The following is a 19,889-nucleotide window of genomic DNA, read 5'->3' on the forward strand; positions in this document are numbered from 1 at the left end:
CTGCCTCTTCTCCCCTAATAAAAGGGGCCTCAGACCGTTCTCCCACCCACCCAGGGTTCTTCCCAGAAACCAAACCTCCGAACTTCTATCTCCCCTTTTTTTCTTAATTTTTTTTTTTTGTAAAAGTTTGGCATCTCCTGTCTGTATAGTTGTGGCGGGGATTTATAGAGTGTATTTATCGTAAAGGCAGCCTTTTTTAAAAAAAAAAAATCTATTTTGGATATGAGTAATATAGTGACGTCTGACACTTAATGACTTTTTTTTAAAAGAAAACTGGAATAAAATTTTATTTTATAGAAAACATGTTCTTTTTTTTTTTTTTTTTCCCCTCTCCATGGACGGCTGCTGGAATACGTTTTTCTCCTACGAGTTCCTTCCATCCTTTTATTTAATTTTTCCTACTGTACAGTCGAGCTTTCACGGCATAGCCACTCCAAAATATTCTGGGGCGAAGGGTAGGGGGGGGAAATGCAGACTAAAACCAGCCTCGGTGGCCCCAGCCGTGTCACTCTCCGTACAAAGAATTGCTCCAAAGAGGTTGCAGCTCGGGGAGGTTAAGCGACTTCCACCTCGGGGAGGTTAAGCGACTTCCACCTCGGGGAGGTTAAGCGACTTCCACCTCGGGGAGGTTAAGCGACTTCCACCTCGGGGAGGTTAAGTGACTTGCATTTTTTCAGGTGCCTAAGTCCAAAAGTAGATTTATTTTACAAAGACACATTGTGTTATTTCTCTACACCTTTTACACTACCTTATCCCTTCTCTGTGCTTTCCCGAGCAGCACAAGGGTAAGGTCGTCAACGGGCTCCAGATTTTTCAGCATAGGCTGATCCAGTCTTGGTTCTACCCCACTGCAGGCTGGGACTTATTCTCATTTCCCTATTGCATCCCCTAAGAAAATCAAGACTATAAAAGGTCCTGCGTGCCGGCGGGGAGTAAAACCAGAACCGGATCAACCTGTCCTGAAAATCTGGAGCCGACTGGCAACCCTAACCACTGGCAGTGGAGGTTAAGTGACATGCACAAGGTGACTCTGTCCTTGGGCTATTGGCTGTGTGTGAGTGTGAGTGTGTGTGAGTGAGTGTGAGTGTGAGTGTGTCTGTGTGTGTGTGTGTGTGAATGAGAAGCTTGCCCCTCTCTGCTCTCTCCAGGATCAAGCTGGAGGATCCGTCTCAGAAACCTGCAGGGCTAGAAGAGGAGCTAGACCTCCACCCTGTAAGTAGGATTGCTTTTTTTAAGAGAGGAATAGGAAAGGCTGCAATCCAGAGGGCAAAAGAGACACCCCCCCCCTGCATAGACAGGTTTGGACGCCAGCCAAGCACGAGGCAGCTCCGAGTGGGTCTCGCTGACATTTCCCAGGCAACGATGTGGGAGACAAACTCAAGTTTGAACATTTAAACAAAAGCCAAAAATCCATGTAAAGGGCTGACTCCCATGTGTTTGTGGTCTGGCTGACAACATGTCAGAGCATGTGTGGTATCGATACTATCACCTGCCTTCCTAGTACTGATTCTCTCCCCCCCCCCCCCACACCCAGCTCTACCAATGCACCTCACTCCTGCCCTGCAGCACCCCCTGCTATTCCAGTACTGAGACCCTCACACACAGCTCTACCAATGCACCTCACTCCTGCCCTGCAGCACCTCCTGCTATTCCAGTACTGAGACCCTCACACACAGCTCTACCAATGCACCTCACTCCTGCCCTGCAGCACCTCCTGCTATTCCAGTACTGAGACCCTCACACACAGCTCTGCCAATGCACCTCACTCCTACCCTGCAGCACCTCCTGCTATTCCAGTACTGAGACCCTCACATACAGCTCTGTCAATGCACCTCACTCCTGCCCTGCAGCACCCCCTGCTATTCCAGTACTGAGACCCTCACACACAGCTCTGTCAATGCACCTCACTCCTGCCCTGCAGCACCTCCTGCTATTCCAGTACTGAGACCCTCACACACAGCTCTGTCAATGCACCTCACTCCTGCCCTGCAGCACCCCCTGCTATTCCAGTACTGAGACCCTCACACACAGCTCTGCCAATGCACCTCACTCCTGCCCTGCAGCCCCTCCTGCTATTCCAGTACTGAGACCCTCACACACAGCTCTGCCAATGCACCTCACTCCTGCCCTGCAGCACCTCCTGCTATTCCAGTACTGAGACCCTCACACACAGCTCTGCCAATGCACCTCACTCCTGCCCTGCAGCACCCCCTGCTATTCCAGTACTGAGACCCTCACACACAGCTCTGCCAATGCACCTCACTCCTGCCCTGCAGCACCTCCTGCTATTCCAGTACTGAGACCCTCACATACACAGCTCTGCCAATGCACCTCACTCCTGCCCTGCAGCACCTCCTGCTATTCCAGTACTGAGACCCTCACACACAGCTCTGCCAATGCACCTCACTCCTGCCCTGCAGCACCTCCTGCTATTCCAGTACTGAGACCCTCACACACCCAGCTCTGCCAATGCACCTCACTCCTGCCCTGCAGCACCCCTGCTATTCCAGTACTGAGACCCTCACACACAGCTCTGCCAATGCACCTCACTCCTGCCCTGCAGCACCTCCTGCTATTCCAGTACTGAGACCCTCACACACCCAGCTCTGCCAATGCACCTCACTCCTGCCCTGCAGCACCTCCTGCTATTCCAGTACTGAGACCCTCACACACCCAGCTCTGCCAATGCACCTCACTCCTGCCCTGCAGTACCTCCTGCTATTCCAGTACTGAGACCCTGACACACAGCTCTGCCAATGCACCTCACTCCTGCCCTGCAGCACCTCCTGCTATTCCAGTACTGAGACCCTCACACACAGCTCTGCCAATGCACCTCACTCCTGCCCTGCAGCACCCCCTGCTATTCCAGTACTGAGACCCTCACACACAGCTCTGCCAATGCACCTCACTCCTACCCTGCAGCACCCCCTGCTATTCCAGTACTGAGACCCTCACACACAGCTCTGCCAATGCACCTCACTCCTGCCCTGCAGCACCTCCTGCTATTCCAGTACTGAGACCCTCACACACAGCTCTGCCAATGCACCTCACTCCTGCCCTGCAGCACCCCCTGCTATTCCAGTACTGAGACCCTCACACACAGCTCTACCAATGCACCTCACTCCTGCCCTGCAGCACCCCCTGCTATTCCAGTACTGAGACCCTCACACACAGCTCTGCCAATGCACCTCACTCCTGCCCTGCAGCACCTCCTGCTATTCCAGTACTGAGACCCTCACACACAGCTCTACCAATGCACCTCACTCCTGCCCTGCAGCACCCCCTGCTATTCCAGTACTGAGACCCTCACACACAACTCTGCCAATGCACCTCACTCCTGCCCTGCAGCACCTCCTGCTATTCCAGTACTGAGACCCTCACACACAGCTCTGCCAATGCACCTCACTCCTGCCCTGCAGCATCCCCTGCTATTCCAGTACTGAGACCCTCACACACAGCTCTACCAATGCACCTCACTCCTGCCCTGCAGCACCCCCTGCTATTCCAGTACTGAGACCCTCACACACAGCTCTGCCAATGCACCTCACTCCTGCCCTGCAGCACCTCCTGCTATTCCAGTACTGAGACCCTCACACACAGCTCTGCCAATGCACCTCACTCCTGCCCTGCAGCACCCCCTGCTATTCCAGTACTGAGACCCTCACACACAGCTCTGCCAATGCACCTCACTCCTGCCCTGCAGCACCCCCTGCTATTCCAATACTGAGACCCTCACACACAGCTCTGCCAATGCACCTCACTCCTGTCCTGCAGCACCTCCTGCTATTCCAGTACTGAGACCCTCACACACAGCTCTGCCAATGCTCCTCACTCCTGCCCTGCAGCACCTCCTGCTATTCCAGTACTGAGACCCTCACACACAGCTCTGCCAATGCTCCTCACTCCTGCCCTGCAGCACCTCCTGCTATTCCAGTACTGAGACCCTCACACACAGCTCTGCCAATGCACCTCACTCCTGCCCTGCAGCACCTCCTGCTATTCCAGTACTGAGACCCTCACACACAGCTCTGCCAATGCACCTCACTCCTGCCCTGCAGCACCCCCTGGTATTCCAGTACTGAGACCCTCACACACAGCTCTGCCAATGCAGCTCACTCCTGCCCTGCAGCACCCCCTGCTATTCCAGTACTGAGACCCTCACACACAGCTCTACCAATGCACCTCACTCCTACCCTGCAGCACCTCCTGCTATTCCAGTACTGAGACCCTCACACACAGCTCTACCAATGCACCTCACTCCTGCCCTGCAGCACCCCCTGGTATTCCAGTACTGAGACCCTCACACACAGCTCTGCCAATGCAGCTCACTCCTGCCCTGCAGCACCCCCTGCTATTCCAGTACTGAGACCCTCACACACAGCTCTACCAATGCACCTCACTCCTACCCTGCAGCACCTCCTGCTATTCCAGTACTGAGACCCTCACACACAGCTCTACCAATGCACCTCACTCCTGCCCTGCAGCACCCCCTGCTATTCCAGTACTGAGACCCTCACACACAGCTCTGCCAATGCACCTCACTCCTGCCCTGCAGCACCCCCTGCTATTCCAATACTGAGACCCTCACACACAGCTCTGCCAATGCACCTCACTCCTGCCCTGCAGCACCTCCTGCTATTCCAGTACTGAGACCCTCACACACAGCTCTGCCAATGCACCTCACTCCTGCCCTGCAGCACCTCCTGCTATTCCAGTACTGAGACCCTCACACACAGCTCTGCCAATGCACCTCACTCCTGCCCTGCAGCACCTCCTGCTATTCCAGTACTGAGACCCTCACACACAGCTCTGCCAATGCACCTCACTCCTGCCCTGCAGTACCTCCTGCTATTCCAGTACTGAGACCCTCACACACAGCTCTACCAGTGCACCTCACTCCTGCCCTGCAGCACCTCCTGCTATTCCAGTACTGAGACCCTCACACACAGCTCTGCCAATGCACCTCACTCCTGCCCTGCAGCACCTCCTGCTATTCCAGTACTGAGACCCTCACACACAGCTCTGCCAATGCACCTCACTCCTGCCCTGCAGCACCCCCTGCTATTCCAGTACTGAGACTCTCACACACAGCTCTGCCAATGCACCTCACTCCTGCCCTGCAGCACCTCCTGCTATTCCAGTACTGAGACCCTCACACACAGCTCTGCCAATGCACCTCACTCCTGCCCTGCAGCACCTCCTGCTATTCCAGTACTGAGACCCTCACACACAGCTCTGCCAATGCACCTCACTCCTGCCCTGCAGCACCTCCTGCTATTCCAGTACTGAGACCCTCACACACAGCTCTGCCAATGCACCTCACTCCTGCCCTGCAGCACCCCCTGCTATTCCAGTACTGAGACCCTCACACACAGCTCTGCCAATGCACCTCACTCCTGTCCTCCAGCACCCCCTGCTATTCCAGTACTGAGTCCCTCACACACAGCTCTACCAGTGCACCTCACTCCTGCCCTGCAGCACCCCCTGCTATTCCAGTACTGAGTCCCTCACACACAGCTCTGCCAATGCACCTCACTCCTGCCCTGCAGCACCTCCTGCTATTCCAGTACTGAGACCCTCACACACAGCTCTACCAGTGCACCTCACTCCTGCCCTGCAGCACCTCCTGCTATTCCAGTACTGAGACCCTCACACACAGCTCTGCCAATGCACCTCACTCCTGCCCTGCAGCACCCCCTGCTATTCCAGTACTGAGACCCTCACACACAGCTCTGCCAATGCACCTCACTCCTGCCCCGCAGCACCCTCTGCTATTCCAGTACTGAGACCCTCACACACAGCTCTGCCAATGCACCTCACTCCTGCCCCGCAGCACCTCCTGCTATTCCAGTACTGAGACCCTCACACACAGCTCTACCAATGCACCTCACTCCTGCCCTGCAGCACCTCCTGCTATTCTAGTACTGAGACCTTCACACACACAGCTCTGCCAATGCACCTCCCTCCTGCCCTGCAGCACCCCCTGCTATTCCAGTACTGAGACCCTCACACACAGCTCTGCCAATGCACCTCACTCCCTCCCTGCAGCACCCTCTGCTATTCCAGTACTGAGACCCTCACACACAGCTCTACCAATGCACCTCACTCCTGCCCTGCAGCACCTCCTGCTATTCTAGTACTGAGACCTTCACACACACAGCTCTGCCAATGCACCTCCCTCCTGCCCTGCAGCACCCCCTGCTATTCCAGTACTGAGACCCTCACACACAGCTCTGCCAATGCACCTCACTCCTGCCCTGCAGCACCTCCTGCTATTCCAGTACTGAGACCCTCACACACAGCTCTGCCAATGCACCTCACTCCTGCCCTGCAGCACCTCCTGCTATTCCAGTACTGAGACCCTCACACACAGCTCTGCCAATGCACCTCACTCCTGCCCTGCAGCACCTCCTGCTATTCCAGTACTGAGGCGGATGAGACTTATAGACCAATCCTATGATGAAGTTATTTGCCTCTTTAATGAGTGAAAGTAATTAACTAGAAATGCAAAACCCTGTTCTGGGCCCTCTCGCAGCAGACCCCCGTCCTCTGCTCCTCCTCCCCACCATCGGTTCTACTCCTTTTCTCCCAAATCTCATCCATCACCAGGTCAAATCTCTCCCTTGGTCTTATTAAAATCACTGGCAGCTGAGAATTTACTCCCCCATTTTCCAAAACATCAGCCCTGGCCCGGGAACTGAGCAGGGGGTTGGTAGGGGCAGTGACTCAGGGGCAGCAGGGGGTAGTGTATTTATGGGGGGGGGGGGGGAAGGAGGGGGGGCTGGAGAGCAGCCTGAGCTCCGTGAGAGGGGCCGGAAGGAATATTTGGGAGAAATGGATCCAGGAAAGGAGAGAGCGAACAAATGAAGCGGAGAATGAGCCAAGGTGGCCGCAAACTATAAGCAGAGGCCCTGTATGTGCTTCACAATCACTGCGCCTCCTCCATCCAGGACACCCGGTCCCATGGGGGCAGAGTCTCACAGCCCCCTGCACACCTGTCCCACAGGCCCCCCTGCACGAGGTCTCACAGCCCCCTGCACACCTGTCCCACAGGCCCCCCTGCACGAGGTCTCACAGCCCCCTGCACACCTGTCCCACAGGCCCCCCTGCACGAGGTCTCACAGCCCCCTGCACACCTGTCCCACAGGTCAAAATCTCCGGCTGCGTTGGCTTCTCCTGGCTTTCGGCGCATGGAGCGCTCCAGTGCTGGGATGCACAGACCCCAATGAACGTCGCTGTGCCCGTCCCGCCGGGGAGAGAGAGAGCAGGAGGGAAGGGAATCCGCAGGTTGCCAGCACCGCAAGCTGTGATAAACCTGGGCAAATCTTTCTCAATAAAACTTTAAATTACAAAAAGAAGATTTAAAAAAAAAAACAGTGCCCTGCCTGGTCAGACCGCGGGTCCATGGAGCGCCAGCATCCCCCCCTCCGTCTCCGACGCCGGCCAGGGAAGGCATTTCCTGTAAAACACAACACAGACCTTGCATGTAATTCACTGCACGGGAAGTCTGTTTCCCCCAGAGCTGGGGGTATCCTGAGATAAAGCACCAAATCACAGGGACCCCCCCCCCCCTCCGGCCTGACTGCTGCCGGCCCTGGGGAAGGGGAGTTTCAATCACCCCCCCCCCACCACCCAAGAAAAGCAGCAACCACCAGATCCTGCCAGGGCCATCCCATAACCCCTGCCCTGCCCCGGCTCCCTCCTGTGGTTCCCCCTCACTGCCTCCTCTGCGTGCTGTGCCCCATCTCCGCCAGCAGGTGGCACCAGAGGATTTTTTTATTTTGTTATACACAAGGGTCCCTTCCCCATGCTGCCCTGTTATCTGCCCCCCTGGCCTGGATTTTGGGGGGGGGGGGGTGGGGGGGGTCTGGGAGGTCTTTACCTGCCCTCACTGTGACAGCTGAGATTCCATCCCAGCCTGGAGCCGCCACCTTGCCCCTCCCCCCCCGGACTTCAGATTTCCCCCTAAGAACATCATCAGGAGGAGGAGGAGGAGAGTGGAGAGAATGGGACAGGACATACGGGAAGAGAAGCGGGGGAGGGAATGAGAGAGGGAGGGAGCTGGACGGGAGGGGGGGGGGAAGAGCGGGTGGGGAGGGCAGGGCCCCTTCTCCTGCTCAAGGAATCAACAGGTTCTGGCCTATGCAAACCCCCAAGCCCTGTGCACTTGGCAGAGTACCAAGTCTGAGTACTGAAAGCTGGCAAAGCACCTCCATCCCTCTGGCAACCAGGGCTGGCAAGGGGGGTGCAGGGTACTAATGAGAACATAAGAAACTGCCATGCTGGGTCAGACCAAGGGTCCATCAAGCCCAGCATCCTGCTTCCCAACAGAGGCCAAACCAGGCCACACAGAACCTGGCAATACCAAACACTAAGAAGATCCCATGCTACTGATGCAATTAATAGCAGTGGCTATTCCCTAAGTATAATTGATTCGTAGCCATTAATGGACTTCTCCTCCAAGAACTTATCCAAACCTTTTTTGAACCCAGCTACACTACTGCACTAACCACATCCTCTGGCAACAAATTCCAGAGTTTAATTGTGCGTTGAGTAAAAAAGAATTTTCTCCGATTAGTCTAAATGTGCTACTTGCTAAACTTCATGGAGTGCCCCCTAGTCTTTCTGTTATATGAAAGAGTAAATAACCGAGTCACATCTACTCGTTCAAGACCTCTCATGATTTTAAACATCTCTATCATATCCCCCCTCAGCCGTCTCTTCTCCAAGCTGAACAGCCCTAACCTCTTTAGTCTTTCCTCATAGGGGAGCTGTTCCATTCCCTTTATCATTTTGGTCGCCCTTCTCTGTACCTTCTCCATCGCAATTATATCTTTTTTGAGATGCGGCGACCAGAATTGTACACAGTATTCAAGGTGCGGTCTCACCATGGAGCTAAGAAGATCCCATGCTACTGATGCAATTAATAGCAGTGGCTATTCCCTCTGCCTGTATGAGAGAGGGCAGAGGGACAAGACGATGGACGCGCTCCTCACTTAGCTCCATGGCATTACTCTCATTGGCTGCAAGAGCTGGAAATACCAGAGGAGACTCCTGAGAAATGCAGAGAGCGCAGGGGCTGGAAATACCAGAGGAGACTCCTGAGAAATGCAGAGAGAGCGCAGGGGCTGAAAATACCAGAGGAGACTCCTGAGAAATGCAGAGAGAGCGCAGGGGCTGGAAATACCAGAGGAGACTCCTGAGAAACGCAGAGAGCGCAGGGGCTGAAAATACCAGAGGAGACTCCTGAGAAATGCAGAGAGCGCAGGGGCTGAAAATACCAGAGGAGACTCCTGAGAAATGCAGAGAGCACAGGGGCTGGAAATACCAGAGGAGACTCCTGAGAAATGCAGAGAGCACAGGGGCTGAAAATACCAGAGGAGACTCCTGAGAAATGCAGAGAGCGCAGGAGCTGGAAATACCAGAGGAGACTCCCGAGACATGCAGAGAGCGCAGGGGCTGGAAATACCAGAGGAGACTCCCGAGACATGCAGAGAGAGCGCAGGGGGCTGAAGAGTTTGTTCTAATCCCCTGCTCTGTCACTAAGGCCCTGTATGTGGACCTCAGCACGACTTCTCTTTATTTCCTGCTACTCCCAAAATTCCCTTCACCGGAGTTGAAGCCTTGAGAGTTAAGTAACAGATAATTGTTGGGATAATTTTACCTGGGCTGGCAAAGTAAAACAGAGAAGGAGTTAAACAGAAGGGAGCGACTCTGAGGAAGTAAGAAAGAAAGGGAAGCGCCTGTCCTGAGGGACAGGACCCTAGGTCCTGGCGCTGGTCCGCTCTGGTCTTGCAGAGAGAGAGAGAGAGGTTTTCCCTGCTCCCTTTTGGATTTCGCAGGGCACCGGACAGGAAACGCATTCCTGGCTTCTCCCTTCTCCAGTGCCGCCTGGCGTGCGGAGTCGCCCCCTTCTCGGGAGGAGGGAGAGGGTGGGGCTTCTCCCCCCTCACAGTTCAGTAAAAGATGATTCTCTTCCTCGCCAGAGGTTTCTTATCCCTCCCCCCCCCCCGACCTCGGCAGAGAAGCTGCCGCCCGCGGGAGCCTGCACCTCAGAGCAAACTTAAATCAGCCCTGGCAAGGAGAGGGTTAACCAGTCCCAAGCCTCCGGCCCGCCCCCCCCTTAAGAAGCCCCTGATGCATTAAGCAGCTGTTTCTGGGGGTCTGCAGGGGGTGGGGGGGGGGAGGGTGAGAAGCCTGTGACAATGGCTGGTCTGCCCCCCCCCCCCCTCCTGCCAGTGTGAATGGGAGACAGGGGGGGGGGGGGGGGGGAGAGAGAGGATGACCTCAGCTTTTTAAAAGCCCAGCCAGGCCCTGATTGGCTTGCGGAGGAAGGCGGAGGATGTGGGTGCTGCTCGCCTTCCCATGTTCCCAGCGCTGGCTCGCTCGGTGTCTGGGTGGCTCTCACGCGCCCGCGCACACGCACACGCACACACCCGCCCTGTGTGTGCAGGAGGAAGCGGCGGCAGCAGCAGCAGCAGAGACAAAGCCAGCTGCGCTGCCAGCGCCAGGTGCCGGGCCCCGGGAGCCCCAGCGGGCAGGCAGGCAGGCAGGTAGGACGCAGCTTCTCTTTACCTAGGAATGGAGGGTGGGGGGGGGGGAAAAAGGCTGAAGAGGATTTCGAGAGGTGATGGATCTTTTATACCCCCCCCCTCGCTCCTCCGCTGCCTGGGGGTGGAAGCTGGCTTTCTGCCCTGCCGCTGGCTGACCACAGCCTTTTTTTGGGTGGGTGATGGGTTCCTGGCAGGTGCAGCAGCCGAGCACCGTGCACTGATCACATTATGTGACAGGGACACAGATACACACATACAGGGAGGGAGGGAGAGACACAATCACATATACAGGGAGGGAGAGAGAGACAGACACACACAAGGAGAGGGAGAGACACAATCACATATACAGGGAGGGAGAGAGACAGACACACAAGGAGAGGGAGAGACACAATCACATATACAGAGAGAGAGAGAGACAGACACACACAAGGAGAGGGAGAGACACAATCACATATACAGAGAGAGAGAGAGACAGACACACACAAGGAGAGGGAGAGACACAATCACATACAGAGAGTGATACACACACAAGGAGAGGGAGAGACAGACAAACAGATACACATACAAAAAGTGATTATACACACACACGAGGCGAGGGAGTCACACAGACAGATGCACATATACAGTGATTGAGAAACACATGCACATATACAGGGAGAGAGAGAGACACACACACACATACAGAGAGTGATACACACACATGAGGTGAGGGAGTCACACAGACAGATGCACATATACAGTGATTGAGAAACACATGCACATATACAGGGAGAGAGAGAGAGACACACACACACATACAGAGAGTGATACACACACATGAGGTGAGGGAGTCACACAGACAGATGCACATATACAGTGATTGAGAAACACATGCACATATACAGGGAGAGAGAGAGACACACACACACATACAGAGAGTGATACACACACATGAGGTGAGGGAGTCACACAGACAGATGCACACACATGCACATATACAGGGAGAGAGACACACACAGACATACAGAAAGTGATATACCCATGAGATGAGGAAGTCAGACAGACAGATGTGCATATATAGTGATTGAGAAACACAATCACATATACAGGGAGACACACACACACATACAGAGAGTGATACACACACAAGGAGAGGGAGACACACACAAACAGATACACATAGAGACACACACACACACACACACACATACAGAAAGTGATACACACACAAATACAATGAGTGAAAAATACAGATACACACATACAGGGGGAGAGAGACAGACACACATATAAAAAGCAATACACACAGATACACATAAAGGGTAAGGGGGAGAGAGAGACACACAGAGATGCAAGGAGAGAAGCACAGACAGATTGCAAGAGATACACACACACACACACACAGAGAGACAGATTGATAAAGCCCCGGAGAGAGCGACACTCTCACGTGCGCGCACACACACACACACACAGAAAGAGAAGTGCAGAGAAACTCCCAGATAAACACAAACACACACATACACAGATCCAAAGAGATGCACACAGACTGATAAAGCCCCAGGCACAGCCCCGGAGAGAGAGCGACACTCTCGCGCCCACACACACTCACACACACACAGACAGACAGATCCAAAAGATGCACACAGACTGATAAAGCCCCAGGCACAGCCCCGGAGAGAGAGCGACACTCTCGCGCCCACACACACACACACAGACAGACAGATCCAAAGAGATACACACAGATTGATAAAGCCCCAGAGAGAGCGACACTCTCTCGCCCACACACACACACACACACACACACAGACAGACAGATCCAAAGAGATACACACAGATTGATAAAGCCCCAGAGAGAGCGACACTCTCTCGCCCACACACACACACACACTCACACATAGTGTGAGGACAGGTGTCCCGCTCAGCACCCCCTGGGGGGGGCTCCGCCGGCATGGGTTCCCCCTCCTAGGCTTTGCCGCCGCTCCCCCCCCCCCCCCCCCTTCGCTGGGCTGTTTTCCAAGTTCCTATCCTGGCCAGGAGCCGAGGCGGGCAGTTCCCTGGGCAGCTCCCGGGTTTCTATGGCTACCATCGGGGGTCCATTCTGCCTGCCCCTGAAAGAAAGAGGGCCTTGGAGAAGTCTCTCCCTCTCCTTACATCAGCTTTGTTGTTTTCCAGGGGCTTGGCGGAGGGGGAAGAGAGGGAAGATGGGGAGAGCAGAAGGGGACGGGCCTTAACCCTTTGGTTATCATTTCAAATCTGCCTGGAACTACAGCTCCCAAGCAGGCTCAGCACTTGGCCCAGATGGACCTGGAGAGGCTCATCCAGGGCCGGGCCTCTGCACCCCATTGCATTCTGGGAGACGTAGTCCCTATAATATATATATATATATATATATATTTTTTTTTTTAAAAGGGGAAATCGGAACTACAGGTCCATGCATGCACTGCAAGGGTGGGGGGAAGAGAAGGAAAGGAAAAAGCAGGGCTGGATCAGCCTCTCCAGGGGCGGGGGGGGGGGGGGGAGGCCCGATCCAGCCTCCCATCCCTGGGTTTTCTTCCAGCTGCTGCCAGCTCCAGCTGTGGCCGGGCTGATGAAAGATTGCAGAATCCATCCCGCAGGGGGGAGGGGAAGGGAGGGGGAATCGAGGAAACACCCCCCCCCCCCCCCCAGTGAGAGGCGCTCGCTCCACCTGCGGGAGCCCCCCTGGCGGCCCTGACTCGCTCCCTTCCTGGGGGGGGGGGGCCTTCCCAGCTAAGCCTCACCTGCTGCCTGCGCCGGTGAACGGTGCCCGCAGGTGGAGGGGGAGGAGGGGAGCAGGGCAGTCTCCTGTCATTCCTGGGGCGAGGGCTGATCCCCAGGAGCAGAATCTCTGGGGGGGGGGGGGGGGGGGGGGGGGGGGGGGGGGGCTCTCAGCATGCAGCAGCCCCTGCCAGGTGAAACCAAAAAAAAAAAAAAAAAGAGGCCACAAACCTTTAACTAGACCAGCGCCCACCCTCCGGCCCCCACCTGCATTTCTGTATCTCTCCTTTTTTTCAATTTGGTTTTGGAGAGGAGGGGGATTTAAGAAGGGCCTCTCTTACTCAGCTCTTCCCCTCCCACTGTTATGAAGAGGTGTAAATGATGTGTGGGGGGGGGGGGCAGGGATGCTGTTATGCTAATTGCCATCATAGCCCCCTATACAATTACAAAGCATGAATACAGCACGGACAGCTGAAGGGCAGAGCTTCATCAGAGCCCCATGCAGGCGTCACACTGATACACGTAAAGCATGAATACAGCACAGACAGCTGAAGAGCAGATCTTCATCAGAGCCCCGTGCAGGCGTCACACTGATACACGTAAAGCATGAATACAGCACAGACAGCTGAAGAGCAGATCTTCATCAGAGCCCCATGCAGGCATCACACTGATACAGGTAAAGCATGAATACAGCACAGACAGCTGAAGGGCAGATCTTCATCAGAGCCCCATGCAGGCATCACACTGATACAGGTAAAGCATGAATACAGCACAGACAGCTGAAGGGCAGATCTTCATCAGAGCCCCATGCAGGCGTCACACTGATACACATAAAGCATGAATACAGCACAGACAGCTGAAGAGCAGATCTTCATCAGAGCCCCATGCAGGCATCACACTGATACAGGTAAAGCATGAATACAGCACAGACAGCTGAAGGGCAGATCTTCATCAGAGCCCCATGCAGGCGTCACACTGATACACGTAAAGCATGAATACAGCACGGACAGCTGAAGAGCAGATCCTCATCATAGCCCCATGCAGGCGTCACACCGATAGATATAAAGCGTGAATACAGCACGGACAGGCTGATGGGTGCATGCAGGTACTGTATAGGGTTTCCTTCTCTCCCGCTTTGTGTATTGTGTTCCAGTCTTTCCCTCCCTGTCTGTGTGCAAGCCTGGCCCTTCCTCCTCCCTCCCACCCCCCCTTTGCATGCATTTAATGTGTGTCACTCCCTCCCTCCCCGCTGGGTCTGGAACTGGATCTCCTAGCTTGGAAAGGAGGGTGCCAGCAGGGGCTGGGTGTGCCCCTGAACCTGCTGCTGCTGCTGCTGGCTCTGCCCAGGCTGTCTCTCCCTTCAGCGAGATTCCACCCCCCTCCCACCTCCATCCCTCTCTCTCTCCCCCCCCCCCCCCCCCCCTCTTCCAACCTTGCCAGGAAGCTTGGCCTCTGATTCTCTCCTGAGCCTTTTTTTTTTCTCTCTCTCTTTTCTCTGGTCTCTTCTAAATCCTGAGCGAGAACGTCCCCCTCCACCTCTTTCCGTCCGGCTCCCGTCAGGGAGCCCTCGTGCATGGCCTTCGTCCTCAGCATGTACCCCCCCTGTTGGATGACGCCCTGCCTTCGTCCGTACCCCTTTTCTAGAAAGTAGGAAAGGCCCCTGCAGGCATTGACCAAACTATGGCTGCGGGATGTACAAGGCCTGTGTGCTTCCAGGCTGGGCTTTGCGGCTACCATATTGTCCCCATACATGGTGTGGGGCTTGGGCATTCCTCTAGCGTTAACACGATCCCACCGCTGCCCCTGATTTTGTGCCTTGTCGTTACCCTCCCTGCTCCCACCACACGCCACACTCTGACCATTACCTTATGTCAGAGGAGTGAAGCTTTGAGTGGGGGTGGGGGTGTATGGGGACTTACAGGCTGACATGAGTGACAAAACCTACTGACTTGGGCACTGATCCCACCGCTGCCACCAATCTGTCTCCAGTTTATCTCTTTGTGCCCATGTTTATTTAGAATGTAAGCTCTTCCAGGAAGGAACCTTTCCAACCAAGTGATTTCAACTCTAGGGTGCTCCCTGTGCAAATAATTCATACCATCCCCAGGCACAGGGGGACGTCTCTTAACCTTTCCTTTAATTCCAAACTTTTCAAAATGGAGGAAATCCCTGGCATGGGGAAGGAGGCAGAGTGCCAGCAGGTCAGCTCGGAACTTGAATAAAGATCCACTCTTCAGCTGTCTGTGCTGTATTCATGCTTTACGTGTATCGGTGCGACGCCTGCACGGGGCTCTGATGAAGATCTGCTCTTCAGCCGTCTGTGCTGTATTCATGCTTTACGTGTATCAGTGTGACGCCTGCATGGGGCTCCGATGAAGATCCGCTCTTCAGCTGTCTGTGCTGTATTCACGCTTTATGTGTATCAGTGTGACGCCTGCATGGGGCTCTGATGAAGATCCGCTCTTCAGCTGTCTGTGCTGTATTCATGCTTTATGTGTATCAGTGTGACACTTGCATGGGGCTCTGATGAAGATCTGCTCTTCACCTGTCTGTGGTGTATTCATGCTTTACGTGTATCAGTGTGACGCCTGCACGGGGCTCTGATGAAGATCCGCTCTTCACCTGTCTGTGCTGTATTCATGCTTTACGTGTATCAGTGTGACGCCTGCACGGGGCTCTGATGAAGATCTGCTCTTCAGCTGTCTGTGCTGTATTCATGCTTTATGTGAGTCAGTGCTACGCCTGCATGGGGCTCTGATGAAGATCCGCTCTTCAGCTGTCTGTGCTGTATTCATGCTTTACGTGTATCAGTGTGACGCCTGCATGGGGCTCTGATGAAGATCTGCTCTTCAGCTGTCTGTGCTGTATTCATGCTTTACGTGTATCAGTGTGACGCCTGCATGGGGCTCCGATGAAGATCTGCTCTTCAGCTGTCTGTGCTGTATTCATGCTTTATGTGTATCGGTGTGGTGCCTGTGTAGGAGTCAGATATAAATCCACTCTTCAGCTGTCAGAGAGAGAGGGAGAGAGAGAGAGGGATGGGGACAGCATGCAGTACCTGCGCCATATCCCAAGCGTTGGCCCCAGGGTTTGCGGGCAGGTGGACCTTTCCAGCTGTTTTGCGAGTCGGCGTCCCTGTATACGTGCTTGGTCTGGCCTTGGCTTTCCCAGCTGTTAACGCGAGTCCCCCCTCGGGCGCTGAAAAAAAAAAATAAAAAATCATCATCTGTACCTCGTGTGTGTGTGCGCAGCCGTTCCACGCTCCCCCTCCCCCCCCAGGCACTGCACGGTGAGACTGAACATTAATGAAGGTATTCGCTATCGCCGCCCCAGCGCACCAGGTTTATCTCGCTCTCTTTGTGCCGATTTTAACTCCCCCAGGCAGTAAAAGCCAATGCCTCGGGAGTTAAAAACAAAAAACGTTTCAGTGCGCGCGCTGAGAAACTTCGGCGCGCGGTTTTAACATCGTCCACCCCCCCCCCCCCCCCATCTCCTCAGCTGAACCGGTGGGATGATGCAAGCTTGTGAAAGAGGCAGCCCGAGCTTTGAAGTGCATTTTCCCAGTGCAGCATCCATCCCCGTCAATCCCAGGGGGGATCACGTGCCAGGGTGACTCAGCCAGGCAGGGACGCTCTCTCTCTCTAGGTTCACACCGTGCTGGCAGACAGCATTCCCAGGAAGTATTTTCATGTTTTATTTTATTTTATTTTAAGAAGACAGCAGGCTCTGCTCAGAGCCTGGGCTTCGCACTTTTGCATCTTAGCAAAAAATAAATAAATAAATAAGTAGAGGGCAAAATATTCCCAGAAAAACATCTGGCGGGATCTGAGCTACCCTTGGGACTCAGGGTGCTAGAATCAGTGTTGCCAGGCAGCGCCCTGCTTTCACCCCGCCCCCTCCCAGTGCATGCTGGGATTTGTAGTTCCCAGTTCCTTAGCAGAGCCTTTAAGGGGTTTTGGTGGTGCTCAGGACTGGTCGTGGGGCGTTGGGAGCGAGGGGAATGTAAAAAAATAAATAAAATAAATCAATGGCTCAGATGCGGCCCCCCCCCCCAGGCTCCCGGAGATGGAGGTGGGAGGCAGCACTGGGCAGGATGGAGGGGGGGGGGGTCTGCGGTGACGCAGCTCATCCAGCACCAGGGTTCTTGGGGGGGGGGGCGGGATGGGGGTTATTATAACTTATTGCAAGTGCACTTCCCGCTTTTTCTTAAGAATTCAACAGGAGAATCAGAGCCTACATGTCCCAGCATGCACTGGGAGTAAAACCAGGGCTGAGGGGGGGGGTGGTATCAACCCATCCTGAACCCATGGAGCTGGGGGGGGGGGGGTGAGAGTGAGACTAGGAGCTGGCACCACCTCCCCACCCCTCCCCCTTTCTCTTCCTCTCAATCTAGTTTAAGTATCCCCGTAAGGTTTGGGGTTCCCCCCCCCCCCCCTTAGAATAGAAGCTGCGATCCTTCTGCTCAGGCCACGCTCCCTTTTCCTCTCCCCCCCCCTCCCTCGCTCCCCGGGCCTGCGAGCGTGGCAGGTCGGCCGTGGTGCGGCGAGGACACGTGCTTCTCTGTGAGGCGGCTGGCGGAGCACGGATTCTCCCAGCCCAGCCCTGCTCCCCGCCCCCCCCCCCCCCCCCATTCCTTTCCCTCCCACGTGTCCTCCTCCTCCTCCGCCCTGCGCTGGGATACTCCAGGTTTTATTTTCATGCTCTGCAGGAGTCGTCTCCTGGGAGAGAGAGAGAGAGAGAGGTCACCCCTGAAAGGGGAGGAGTGGGGGACCGGAAGGCTCATAAGAACATAAGACATTGCCATGCTGGGTCAGGCCAAGGGTCCATCAAGCCCAGCATCCTGTTTCCAACAGTGGCCAATCCAGGCCATAAGAACCTGGCAAGTACCCAAACACTAAGAAGATCCCATGCTACTGATGCAATTAATAGCAGTGGCTATTCCCTAAGTAAACTTGATTAATAGCCGTTAATCCAAACCTTATCCAAATCTTTTTTAAACCCAGCTACACTAACTGCTCTAACCACATCCTCTGGCAACAAATTCCAGAGCTTTATTGTGCGTTGAGTGAAAAATAATTTTCTCAGATTTGTTTTAAATGTGCTACTTGCTAACTTCATGGAGTGCCCCCTAGTCCTTCTATTATCCGAAACTGTAAATAACCGATTCACATCTTCCCGTTCTAGACCTCTCATGATTTTATAAAGCTCTATCATATCCCCCACCCCCAGCAGGACATCTCTATTTATCCTTAACCAGGCATCACCGTGGGTGTCCCTCACCTCACTGCAAGTCTCCGCTTTCGCCAGCAATGGAGCAAGACGGATGCTTCTTTACCGCTCGCCTCTCCCTCTTCACAGGGCGTCCTCGCCTCTAGTGTTTCGCAAGGTGAACCAGTGCAGCCGGGCCGTCCCACGCTGGTCCCAAAAGCGACCGGTGCACGCTATATATACAGCAGCACAGCTGGAAAAAAAAGAGGGACCAGGGGTCTCCTGTGATCTCTTACTTCTTAAGGAGGAAAAGACAGACCACGCAGCGGATAAGGACCTGTTTGCCCCCACGCACGCCTGGCTTCTTGCTTTTTTTTTTTCCCTTGTCGCGTATCGCGGCGTTGCAGAGAGAGGGCGCTTAACCAGACACATTCCCCGCGGTTTCAATTTAGAAACGGGAGCCAGAAGTGGCTTTCGGATGCCCCGGATCCTCCCTCTCTCCTCTCTGCAACGCCGCTTTCTCCTCGCCCCGGCTGCCGCGCTTGCCTTGCGGCCCCCTCCCACCCCCCCCCCCCCACCAGTGCCTGCGATCCATGCATCTGGGAGGGTGGGGGGGGGGGGGATATAAGGGGGCCGGATCATCTGCCCGGGTCAGTTGGGCCCCCGCAGCTGGTGCTTTCCCAGCAGGACCGGGGCCCTCCCCCGAGGGCCGCGTCCAGTTACGTTAATCCTGCGGATCTCTGCCGGCGTACCAGCAGCTCAGAGTTTCTCGGGGAGGGGGGGGTTGGACTCAGAACCAGAAGACGGGCCATTCTTGAATCTCGCGCGCTGTAATGCTTGGGGGAAGGAAGCAGGGGGGAAAAAAACCCAGGAATATTTCTGGTTACATAAAGGATCTGCCTCCTAATTTGGAAGCTGGGAGAGCTGAGCCTGCGCTGGGAGGGGGGGGGGGGGGGTCCCCGGGCTGCTCTGCCTGAGGACCCGAGAGTCTCCCACGCTGCCTGACGTAATGAACCTGCCTGCCGTGTAAAACTTTTATGCGCGGAGCGGGGTTTTTCGCTTCCGAGATCTCAGGCCTGGCCTCTGCGCCCAGCCAGATGTTGCACACGTCCTCCCACGTCCAGCTGTGGGAAAACGGGGAGGAGCTGAGAGAAAGCAGCTAGGAACTGCCTCCCCGCTGCATTTTTTTTATTTTTTTTTTTGGGGCGGAAACAGCTGCTGGGATTTGCGTAACTTAATTCAATTATTATTTTTTTTAACATCGCCTTTTCGGGCGGGGAGGGGTTGAATTCAGCCCGCCCAGAGCGGCGAAACAAAACAAGAGAAGTCCATTAAAATAGAACAGACGTTACATAACGGCGCGTGCAGTAAACCATGGCCAGCAGCTTACGTGAACAAAAAAAAAAGTCACAG

The 19,889-nt window shown here is 54.8% G+C and overlaps 1 long non-coding RNA gene across 1 annotated transcript; it reads right to left on the reverse strand.

Annotated features, from left to right (window-relative positions):
• Positions 1-7,381: 7,381 nt before the first annotated feature.
• Positions 7,382-18,805, reverse strand: LOC115082318. Its single transcript, XR_003854133.1, has 3 exons — positions 18,549-18,805; positions 16,327-16,466; positions 7,382-7,459 (listed from the first exon to the last, which is right to left on the reverse strand). It is a non-coding gene; the product is annotated as an uncharacterized LOC115082318 (long non-coding RNA).
• Positions 18,806-19,889: the final 1,084 nt, after the last annotated feature.

This window comes from Rhinatrema bivittatum, unplaced genomic scaffold (assembly GCF_901001135.1).
Source record: "Rhinatrema bivittatum unplaced genomic scaffold, aRhiBiv1.1, whole genome shotgun sequence".
Lineage (NCBI taxonomy): Eukaryota > Metazoa > Chordata > Amphibia > Gymnophiona > Rhinatrematidae > Rhinatrema > Rhinatrema bivittatum.